At 33.7% G+C, this 10,249-nt stretch overlaps 1 non-coding gene across 1 annotated transcript; it reads right to left on the bottom strand.

Annotated features, from left to right (window-relative positions):
• Window positions 1–3,962: 3,962 nt before the first annotated feature.
• On the bottom strand, window positions 3,963–4,088 carry LOC112480402. The gene has a single exon (XR_003046583.1). It is a non-coding gene; the product is annotated as a small nucleolar RNA SNORA11 (small nucleolar RNA).
• Window positions 4,089–10,249: the final 6,161 nt, after the last annotated feature.

Here is a 10,249-nt window from a genome sequence, read left to right on the forward strand (position 1 = left end):
AATTATATTGTATCATATCATATCCAGTTCTGGAGGTCAGAAGTCTAAAATGGGTTGGCAAGGCTGGGTTCCTTCTAGAGGTTCTAAGGAAGAATCTATTTCCTTGCCTTTCCTAGTTTCTAGAGACCGCCTACATCTTTAGGGTCATGGCTCCATAACACTGCTCCTTCATCGCATCTCCTTCTCTGGCTCTGACCCTCCTTGCTTCCCTCTTATAAAGACCCTTCCCTCGTACTGGGTGCACCAGGATAATCCAGGATAATGTCCCCATTTCAAGATACTTCATCACATCTGCAAAGTCCTTTTTGCCATATAAGGAAGGAAACAGGCCCACAGATTTGGGGGATTAAGACACATACTGAGTCTCCCAAAGTCCTTCTGTCTCATCGAAGAATGGAGACATTAGATGTGATAATGATAATAATCTAGTAGAAAGGAGAAGTAATAATGCCAGAGAAAGAGGACACAATAACAAAATCATTAAGAAATGAGAGGAAATAGCATCCAAAGTTACTTCTCCCATTTTAGCAGTATTTGGTACATTTTAGGGGCTTGGTAGATTTCTGTAGACATTCTAATACGCGCTATTCTGAAGCTCAAGTATTTACTTGGAAGATATCAAAAGGCAGAAACTTGTGCTACATTTGCAATATTCATAGCAAAATTAGACAAAAACACTTATCCAACAATAAATTAAAAAATATTACTTCAAAATCTTATTTAAGGGAAAAATAAGTTATCAAAATATTTGAATGATAAAAATATAAGACCTGGCGAAATTCATAAAACATTGCCAAAGTAATATTTAAAAGAAAATATACTGTTGTGAATATATGTTAACTGAGACTTGTGAGAAAATAAATAAATAAAACAAATTATTAAGCCCAATAAAGCTGGAAAAGAGAAATGACTCAACTGAGAGCAAAAACAAGAATGCTTAAGGAAGGAGACAAAAATCAGTAAAAATTAATTGGCAGAAACAATAATTAAATAGGAGAAAGGGGTTAAGGCAGCTGGCTTCAATTCATCCACTTCCTTCATGGAGTGGAGAGACACACTGGGCAGAATGCAAGTGACCTTGTCAACAAAACCTCTTGGTAAAAAGATGGGAGAAATCTGTTAGGAAAAAGAGAACTTATTTCTGAAATGCCTTCAACAGGAAGTCTCTGGCTAAAGATTACTTATTGTAAATAGAATCCGAGATGTATGGGGCATGGTTCCTTGAAGAATGTCACATGAGCTATTCACCCAGGGTATAAAAATAGACATGTTTCATCACTGAAATGCACTCACTGCAGTGCTGCTGTCAGCCTCACAAACAGACCTATCTATTCCAGGTCAGAGGGGCATAGTCAACACAGGAAGAACTATTCTCTGTTGTTCTGAACTTTTTGACTGCCTGCATCCTTGACCTTATTTAGCAAAGTTTGGTACTAGGTTAAGATTTCTATTCCAAGTGTGGCTGGCTTTTCAATCCAATCCTGTGTGTTGGTAGCTCATTAACCAACAGATAAACATCATTGATTAACCACAGGCTCGATTTTTTTAAAATTTAATAAATTATATTTTAAAAGAATGTTTAAATATTTTCAAATATAACATTCATTCAACTAGAGAACAAAGTAGCACTGATAACTATTTATAAAAATAAAACATATTCAAATAAAAATAACAAAAAAAGATCCACATTAATAAAACTCAACAAGACAAAAAAAATAAAGTCACTACCTAATAAGAGTATTCCATTGTCACATATTCTTGAAAAACTGTGTAAAGGTTTTAAAGAATAACACATAGATAATATAATAATAACTGTCCAGGAAGATGTAAAATTAAAACACAGCCCAAACATATCTATAATGCAAAAACTATTTTGATTCCAAAATCTAAAAAGGAAATACCAAGAAAGATTAAGATATACCAATCTCAATTATGAAAAAATATACAAATATCCAAATATTATTAAAACTTCCAGCAATTTATCCTGGGGTTTCAAATTGATACAGCACGAAGAAAATAACCAACATGTATCATCTCCGTAACACAGAGAAAAAATGCTAAACTCTTCTACACTTCAGTAAATGCCAGGAACACATTTGACAAAATCCAGTATGTTTCAAATTTTAAGTCTAAAACTAAAGTCACTGAGAATTTATTAACTGACCATCAAAGACTATGTCTATTTCAAGCCATGTGTTGATTTATTTAATACAAATTCACTGGAATCATTCCCTTAAAACAGAAAAAGACAATGAATGCCCCCCCTTTTAGTACATCTATATACATGTATAATATATAATTATAAAACAGAATTTATTAACCGACTGTCAAAGACTATGTCTATTTCAAGCCATGTGTTGATTTATTTAATACAAATTCATTGGAGTCATTCCCCTAAAAAAGAAAAAGACAATAAATGTTCCCCCTTTTAGCACATCTATATATATTATAATAATACTTGCAATTCATATATTAATATTATTCACAATTACTATTCAATGGGAAAAAAGAAGTAGGAGTATAAACATAAGAACGAAGATATAAAAAACCATATATGCAGATGGAACAAATATGTATCTGGAAAGCCAAAAGGAAAAATGATTGAAACTATTACTAGAGACAATAATCCAGCAAGACTCCAGACTGTAAGATAAATCCATCAAACTTAATTGCATCTCTTTATAAAAATGATAGCTCACTAGAATAATTCAGGAACAGAATTAATTTCACTGATAACAGAGGTCAATATATTTAAATGCTAGAATATTCATTTAATTTTGGTCATAAGGATTTGTGTTTTTTAATTGCATAGCAGAAAAAGATATGAATAGTTGTGGCAATATATTTGAATCTGGTTGGGAATGTTAAATGCAGAAAAGATGTCAATACTTTCATAGTTGTCATATATAATGTTAATGAAAATAATTAATAGCATTTCTTGATTACTAATATATCAGTGATTATGAAAAGGCTTTAGTTGCATTTTGCATTTTCTGCTTAGTTCCTAATCCTATGAGATAAATTCTAATCTCCTTACAGACCAGAAAATTGAGAATAAGAGCAGTCAAGTATTTATCTACAATCAATAGGTAGTGAGTGACAAAGGCTGGACTCAAATGCCTACACTGGAAACTTCATACTAATTGAAAACTTGTTAGTGAATCTTTGTGAAAAGAACAGGCAGAATATAGTAGCATATTTTTCCCCTTAAAGAGGTAACAGTAAGGAATTTATTTACCAGATTTTTAAAGACCTCAGCGTTATAATTATATATTTTATTTTTTATGGCTAGCTACAAATGGTGTGTTTGATTAAAAATTAAAATACTGAAGTAATTTATTAGCATATAATCAAAATATGGGTTTCTGCCAAGTCTCTTAACTGCTCTGGGCACTGAGCCCAGTTTGGACCATATTGCCCACAGTTTCTAACTGGCAGCCACGCTGGGCCTCACTGGTGTGCCCACAGTGCAGGGCACAGGCCCATGGAAGAGGGCAGGACTTAGACCCAGCTGTGCACTGCTCTCCAGGGGCACTGGGCTTCACATACTAGGGATGGTGCAAGCAGGAAGCCTCAAGGATATAGTCCCATCCTCCAGTACTCAACCAGAAGTTCACCACTTGCCTGAATCCATGCGTTTCATTAAAATAAATAATACTTCTCTGCGTTCTTTTCTTTCTATTTAGCAGGCTTTAACTGAATCTTTAAGGTCTAAAAAGCAGCATTATTCCCATTATTCTCATGTATCATGGTTTATGCTGATTTGCCCCTATTTTATGATCTAATTTGCAATGCATAAGGTACTCATTTCTACTTCCTTAAATCTCCTGATTTTTAAAAATTTTACTTCTATAATTTTTTAACTAAATATCTTTAGATTTTGTCTTTTCTTTGCAAATATTCATCCTACTTGTAGTGTTCTTAATTCTCTAATTCTCTAATATTAGCCTACTTTTTTTCCCATGTATAGGGCATAATGTCACAGGAAGGTCATAGCATCCTGCCACCTGTGAGGAGTACCAAGTTCCTGGTGGATGTGTTGGAAACAGAGAAGCCATCCTTCAGGAACCCAGCTCTGATCACGTCCCATTGGTCTACCTTTTATTTCTAACTTTTTAAAATTTCAAATTATTTATAATCCTTTTATTTCATTTTTTTTTCACACACACACAGAAAACATGATATGAAGATAAAGACAGAGTCATGTTTCTACAGGCCAAGGAACATCAAAGATTGCCAGCAAACCACCAGAAGCTACGTAAGACGCAGAAAACAGATTCTTCCTCACAGTCTTTACAAGGAACCAACCATGCCATTTCGATCTCCTGGACTTCTAGCCTCCCAGAACTATGCAATAAAAAATTCCTGTTGTTTAAACCATTCAGTTTGTGGTACTTTGTTATAGCGCCCTGCCAAACTACCATAACCCTTATGACTTCACAATAAACTCCATTTCCATTTGAGCTAATTTGAGTGGGTTTCTGTTCTTTGCAAAGAAAAAAAAAGATAAGAATAAAAAAACCTAACTTATATCACCTTTGCTGTGAGCAGAGCCAGGACCATCCTCAGAAAATTATTCTGAATCTCCTCCAGGACAAAGATAAATGAATGAGCAAAGTTTAAGTTATCTTCTAAAGAAAATGGTCAAAATAGTGTTAGCCTTAGAAACTCTGAAGGCAGATAAAACCAGAATCCTGCCTTGACAAAATAAACTCTCAAGCAACTTCAGTATGTGTGCTTAGCTTTGAGTGACGTGGTTTTTTCGTATTCCTTCCAGGATAAACTATTAGCAAAAAATATAACAGAGTAGTCACTCATTTTTAAATGGAATTGTTATTCATTGCCAAGTTAAAAATTAGGGAATAAGAAATATTAAAAAAAAATTTTTAATAAAGATAAAAATTCTTAATTTTAGAAAAGAAGATTGGAAGTTATTTTCTGGCAATTATTAACTAGCAAGGTCATGCTACAGTGTATTAAACAAAAATTACCTTTCTGTCTGTCATAGTAAGCGTATGCATACAGCGCAACCAAAAGTGGCACTAGAACATCGAAATATAAATTTAAAACAGGCGGAGAAGTAATGAGGAGCTGGTAAAACATAACCACATGTTAGCAATTTCTAACGCCTCTATCTGGCAGTAGCCATTAACTGCTCTAAATCCCACAGAAGTCTAATGACTCTGAATGAGTATCCATAAAAGCCACAGATTATCTAATATTGTCCTTGATTTACTAGGTACGAAGTAGCCATATATAAAACCTGAGTTTTAGATAAAATATTGGCCTGAGAATCCCAGACTTTAAACAAGTAGTAGACTCAGAAGGAATATGCCACAAATAAAACTATAATTTGGAGAAACTAGCAAACTGCCTTTGTAAATATGGGATACGGCTTTTGTAATAGAGTTTAATACTGTCTGTTTGCTAAAGACCAGGGTTTTATAAAACTCATCACTTTATATAAACAACTGCAAGCCTGTTTTTCTTTCTAGAAGGTAAAAATTCTTTGATTAATGACTAGTCACACAGATATGTGTAAATCTTGGAGATATCCAGCGCCATGCTTCCTAAATAGGGATTTGTTTCTCTAAGTTCAGGTTACTAAATTGGCTGTTATTTCATGGAGACTTGCCACCTTAATATTGTGTCTTCTAATCCATGAACATGATGTATCTCGCCAATTTATTTGTCCTCTTTAAGGTTAGTGTTTTATAGTTTTCCGTAAGTTTTGAAAATCTCTTGTTAGATTTATCCCTAAGTATTTTATGTTTTAATATATTATAAATTATATTTTTATTTCATTTTCCAATTGTATGTTGCTAGAGCATATATACTTCCATACATTGACTTAGAAAAAAACACCTTTGCTAAATTTACTTATTCATTCTAGTAGTTGTCAGATTCCTTAGGATTTCCTCCATTCAAAAAAAAAGTCATCCAAGATCCTCCATTAAAAAAAAGTCATCTGAGAATAAATAATTTTGACTCTTTGTTTCTAATCTTGATCTTCTATTTCCTTTTCTTCCCCCATTGTCCTAGTTAGGCCTTCCAATACAACACTGAATATAAATAATTACAGCAGAGATCTTTTCCTGGTTCTTGATCTTGGGGGTGGGGGGAGCACTCAATCTTTCACAATTAAATATGACGTTAAGCTGCAGACTTCTCATATATATCCAATTGATCTTCTTAAGATATAAATCAGGCCACTCATTTACCCAAAATCCTCCAGTGAGTTCTCTAATCATTTAAAATAACTTCTTAAATCCTTAAAATGCCTTGCATAATTTGGTGTTCTGTTATCTCTCTGAACTCGTACCCTACCATTCTTCCCCATTATCAGTCGACAATACTGGCTTTTTGCTTTCAACACTACAAACATGCCCCCCACCCGCACCCCCAGTGTTTCTGCACTTGTTCCTGCTGCCTAACTGCTCCCACTACTAGACAGCCACAGGGGCCACTCCATTCTAATCTCTGCTCAAATTTTACATTATTACTGAGACCCTTCTTGACCACTTAATATAAAATAGAAACCCCACTCCCACCTTGCCTAAGTATTCCCTAACCACCTATTCTGCTTTATTTCCTCCCATACATCTTAGGACCATCTAACATATTCTATACTTCTTTATTTATTTGTACATCCTTTCCCCCTTGAGGGTGGTAACTTTTTCTGTGACAGAACTGAGCACATGGTTTGTGTTTACAAAGTGTGTACTGAATGAAAAAAATAAAAATCTAGTTTATGTTTAAGTGTAAAGGAGGCTCACCTTGCTTGTTGCTGCTTAATAGGGACAATGGGAAGCAAAACTGTCATCATCAAAGAACTCAGAAAGTACCTAAAATCTTATATAATCTAAATCATACTACAACTTTCTTAATATTCTAATATAATGATCTGGGCTTGGCAATTAAAATAGGGAATGAGACTAGATTCTGGAATATAACTACCTGTAGCTTGATTGTCATAACTGAGCTCAAGGAAGAATTCTTAATTGGAATCTTAGAGACATTTTTCTCAAGTTAATAATCCAAAGAATACTGCCTTGAACTTTTTCAACCCCAGATCTCTTTCTAGTTGATCACAGACAATGCTTTTTTAAAAGCACAGCTGATTGAAAAGCTTACATTAAATAAAGACTTTTTGATTCTTTATTTGATTCTTCCTGCAGAACTATGTATGGCCACTCTGGCAAATACTTACCAATTTTTTTACCCTTATGAATTCTAGTATCCTGGTCTCATCTGGATGGATCTAGAGTGTACTTTATCCTATTTTTTTAAAGGTGATCAATTTTCCAAGATTATAATGCTACTAATTTATTAGTTAATTGGAGATGACTTCTAAGCTCTGTTATTGGTTTATAGGGGGTGTTATGAAGACTCCCAAAATGGTAGAAACAGAAAAACAATATTACTCCAGGAAGAATATATATAAAAGGGGATCTGCTAGCTATAAAAGCAGAAAGGAAAAAAAGGTTACAACAGCTAACATTATACTCCTCACAGAAGAAATCTCTGGCTCGGTGACTGAATCCGTTTTGTTCCAGAGACAGGTATAATCCATTCATTGCGGAAACAAATGCATGAATCAATTTCATTAGAGTGACATCATGAAATACTGAGTTTACGTTACTAATGCTTTCTGATTACAATGTTGTGCAAGAAAGAATAAACTAGCTAGAGAATAAAAGTGGTCTTGTCACTTGATAGAGTTTCTATTTTTCTTTTTTTTTTGTCTCGCATAAACTTACAGGATTTTACTCTCAGGCCCATATCATGGGAGGCACGGTCTATATAAGCTTCATCTATATTCCCAAATGGATATTCTGAACAACACTTAGATCTCTTATTCCACTGAAGCTTTACGGTTGGTCTTAGGTCTCATAAAAATGCGATATAGTGTCATGTGTAGTATCATTTAAATAATTTGTAAGACTGTTCCCCTGGAAAGTTGTGCTCTATTCAGGAATCCATGGCCATAATTCTGGAACAGGTTCCTGAATAGCTAAAGTCTCAGAGAAAAAGGCCCGTTCTTCAAAAGGGACTTCACAATCAATGTACAAGTTTAAGGTATTTAATTTGACATCTTTATTTAAAACAACTATTTATTAATTGCTTTTGATTGCCTGCCTCTGCAGTTAGATTAATTTTCCCATTCTGCACAGTGTATCATCTCATAGAAAAGATTATAATAGTGTTTCATCTGCTGATATAATATCAATAAAATACACGCTAAATCGCCACAACTATTCTCTTCCAGGAAAGTAAGTATGTTCACCAGAAACCATATCATATACCAGTGGTCCCCAACCTTTTTGGTACTGGGGACCTGTGCTCCTATGAGAATCTAATGCCTGCTGATCTCTGGTGGAGCTGAGGTGGTGATGCTAGCGCTGGGGATTGGCTGCAAATACAAATGAAGCTTTGCTCTAGCCGCTCACCTCTTGCTGTGCAGCCTGGTTCCTAAGAGACCATGGACATAACAGATACCAGTCTTGGCCCGGGTGTTGGGGACCCCTGTCATGTACAACATTCTTTATTATTCTTTTGAACAACTGAATTAGGAGATATTAATATTTATTTCATTATGTGGAATTTAATATATGTCATAACAATCATGATGTGTAGCCCCAAACAGAAAACAACATTGAAACACATGCTACCCTCATTCCACAATGATTAAGATAAAATATTTTCTATTTAGATATATATAAACAGTGCTCCCAGCAAGATACTAACACCATCCTAAGGGAATATCCTTTCATATTCCTTCAGGAGAAAATGTATCTGAGAAAACTGAGACATCATCTAATTATAAAACAATTCTTAGCTAGCTCTAGGCTCTAATCTTAATGAAAAATACAAACTTCAGTCATTTACTTATGTATGATTGAAGATTTGTCTCATGCTGATTTTATTTTAATGGAAATAATCCCCATAAAGAATAAAGATGCTGCCATAAGCACCTTTAAGGATAATTTGAAAATAGATATCTTAGTAGCAGGAAGGAAAATATAATTTATGTGTAAATATTCCTTGAACATTTCTATATAATCAAACTTTAGTAAGAAAAGTAATGCCCCAATAATAACTGAACTGTTGAACATTATTTTTCTAAATGCAAAAGAAATACGGATGTATTATTTCCCAATCATAGAAACTGACTTAGATCTTTTGTTTTTATTCATTTTTTTATGTTCATCCCACTTTACCTTATTCTACAATGTTGAGGTAGATGAAATTGCTATAATTATATCATTGCAGAATATCAAGTATTTTAGGTTCTATATTTGGGGATGTTTGTTTATTAAACAAAATTAATCTAGTAATCTTGAGTACATCAAAGTTAAATTAATTCAAATTATGTTCTAACTCTTAGAATATAATGGGCAAAGATCAGTGTCTTAGGTGCTAGTTCTTAGGTTAGAGACCTTGATCCAGCCAGAAAAGGGTACTAACTCTTAGCATGAATACTTTTCACTTTATGGAAAAGAATTTGATTTTAAAACTTCATAATCAGATTAGCTCCATCACCAGATATGTCTTTGATGATTCTTATTTATATCAATCCACTCTCGCCTATCAAGGTATAGAGATGTACAGCTTTATCCTTGGTGCTTTGTTGGAATCTAGCATGATCAGTTTTTATCATCTCACCTTTTCAACATGGACTTGATTATGGAGATAAGGGAAAGACAATATACCTATAGGAAACTGTCTATCTTTATAGAAGCAGTTGTTTCATTTAGTTCATGCTGGAGAAAAAAACCTCCAAGCCTAATAAATTAAAAATATCTGGCAATTTGACCACTTGAAAGAGAACCAGAATCCTAATTTAACCTCCTTTTGTGTTCATACAAAAAATAAAATGCTAAAACTTAATCTAAAAATTTTGCATTCATTATTCATATCCAGTGCCCAGAAGAAAGTGATTAATGCATACGAAGCACCAAGGTCAAATTTATTTTGGGTACAACATAATGTACCTCCGTATTTCAGGCTACTGCCATGGCATGAATTCTTAATGTCCCCATAACATTAACTTTATATTCAATCACAATTTAGAAATTATTAATGGTTATACCATGTTAAGATGTAGAACCAATAGGGGCTATGGAATACCAACAATAAAAATTTTTTAAAAAGGCCATCAACTAGTTATATTTCAAATATTTTATGTTTAAAATATTATTATACATGTTTTTAAAGTATTTCTGGTACATTCTAGCTTTTTCTTGTC

This window comes from Pteropus alecto, unplaced genomic scaffold (genome assembly GCF_000325575.1).
Source record: "Pteropus alecto unplaced genomic scaffold, ASM32557v1 scaffold103, whole genome shotgun sequence".
NCBI classification, from domain to species: Eukaryota; Metazoa; Chordata; class Mammalia; order Chiroptera; family Pteropodidae; genus Pteropus; species Pteropus alecto.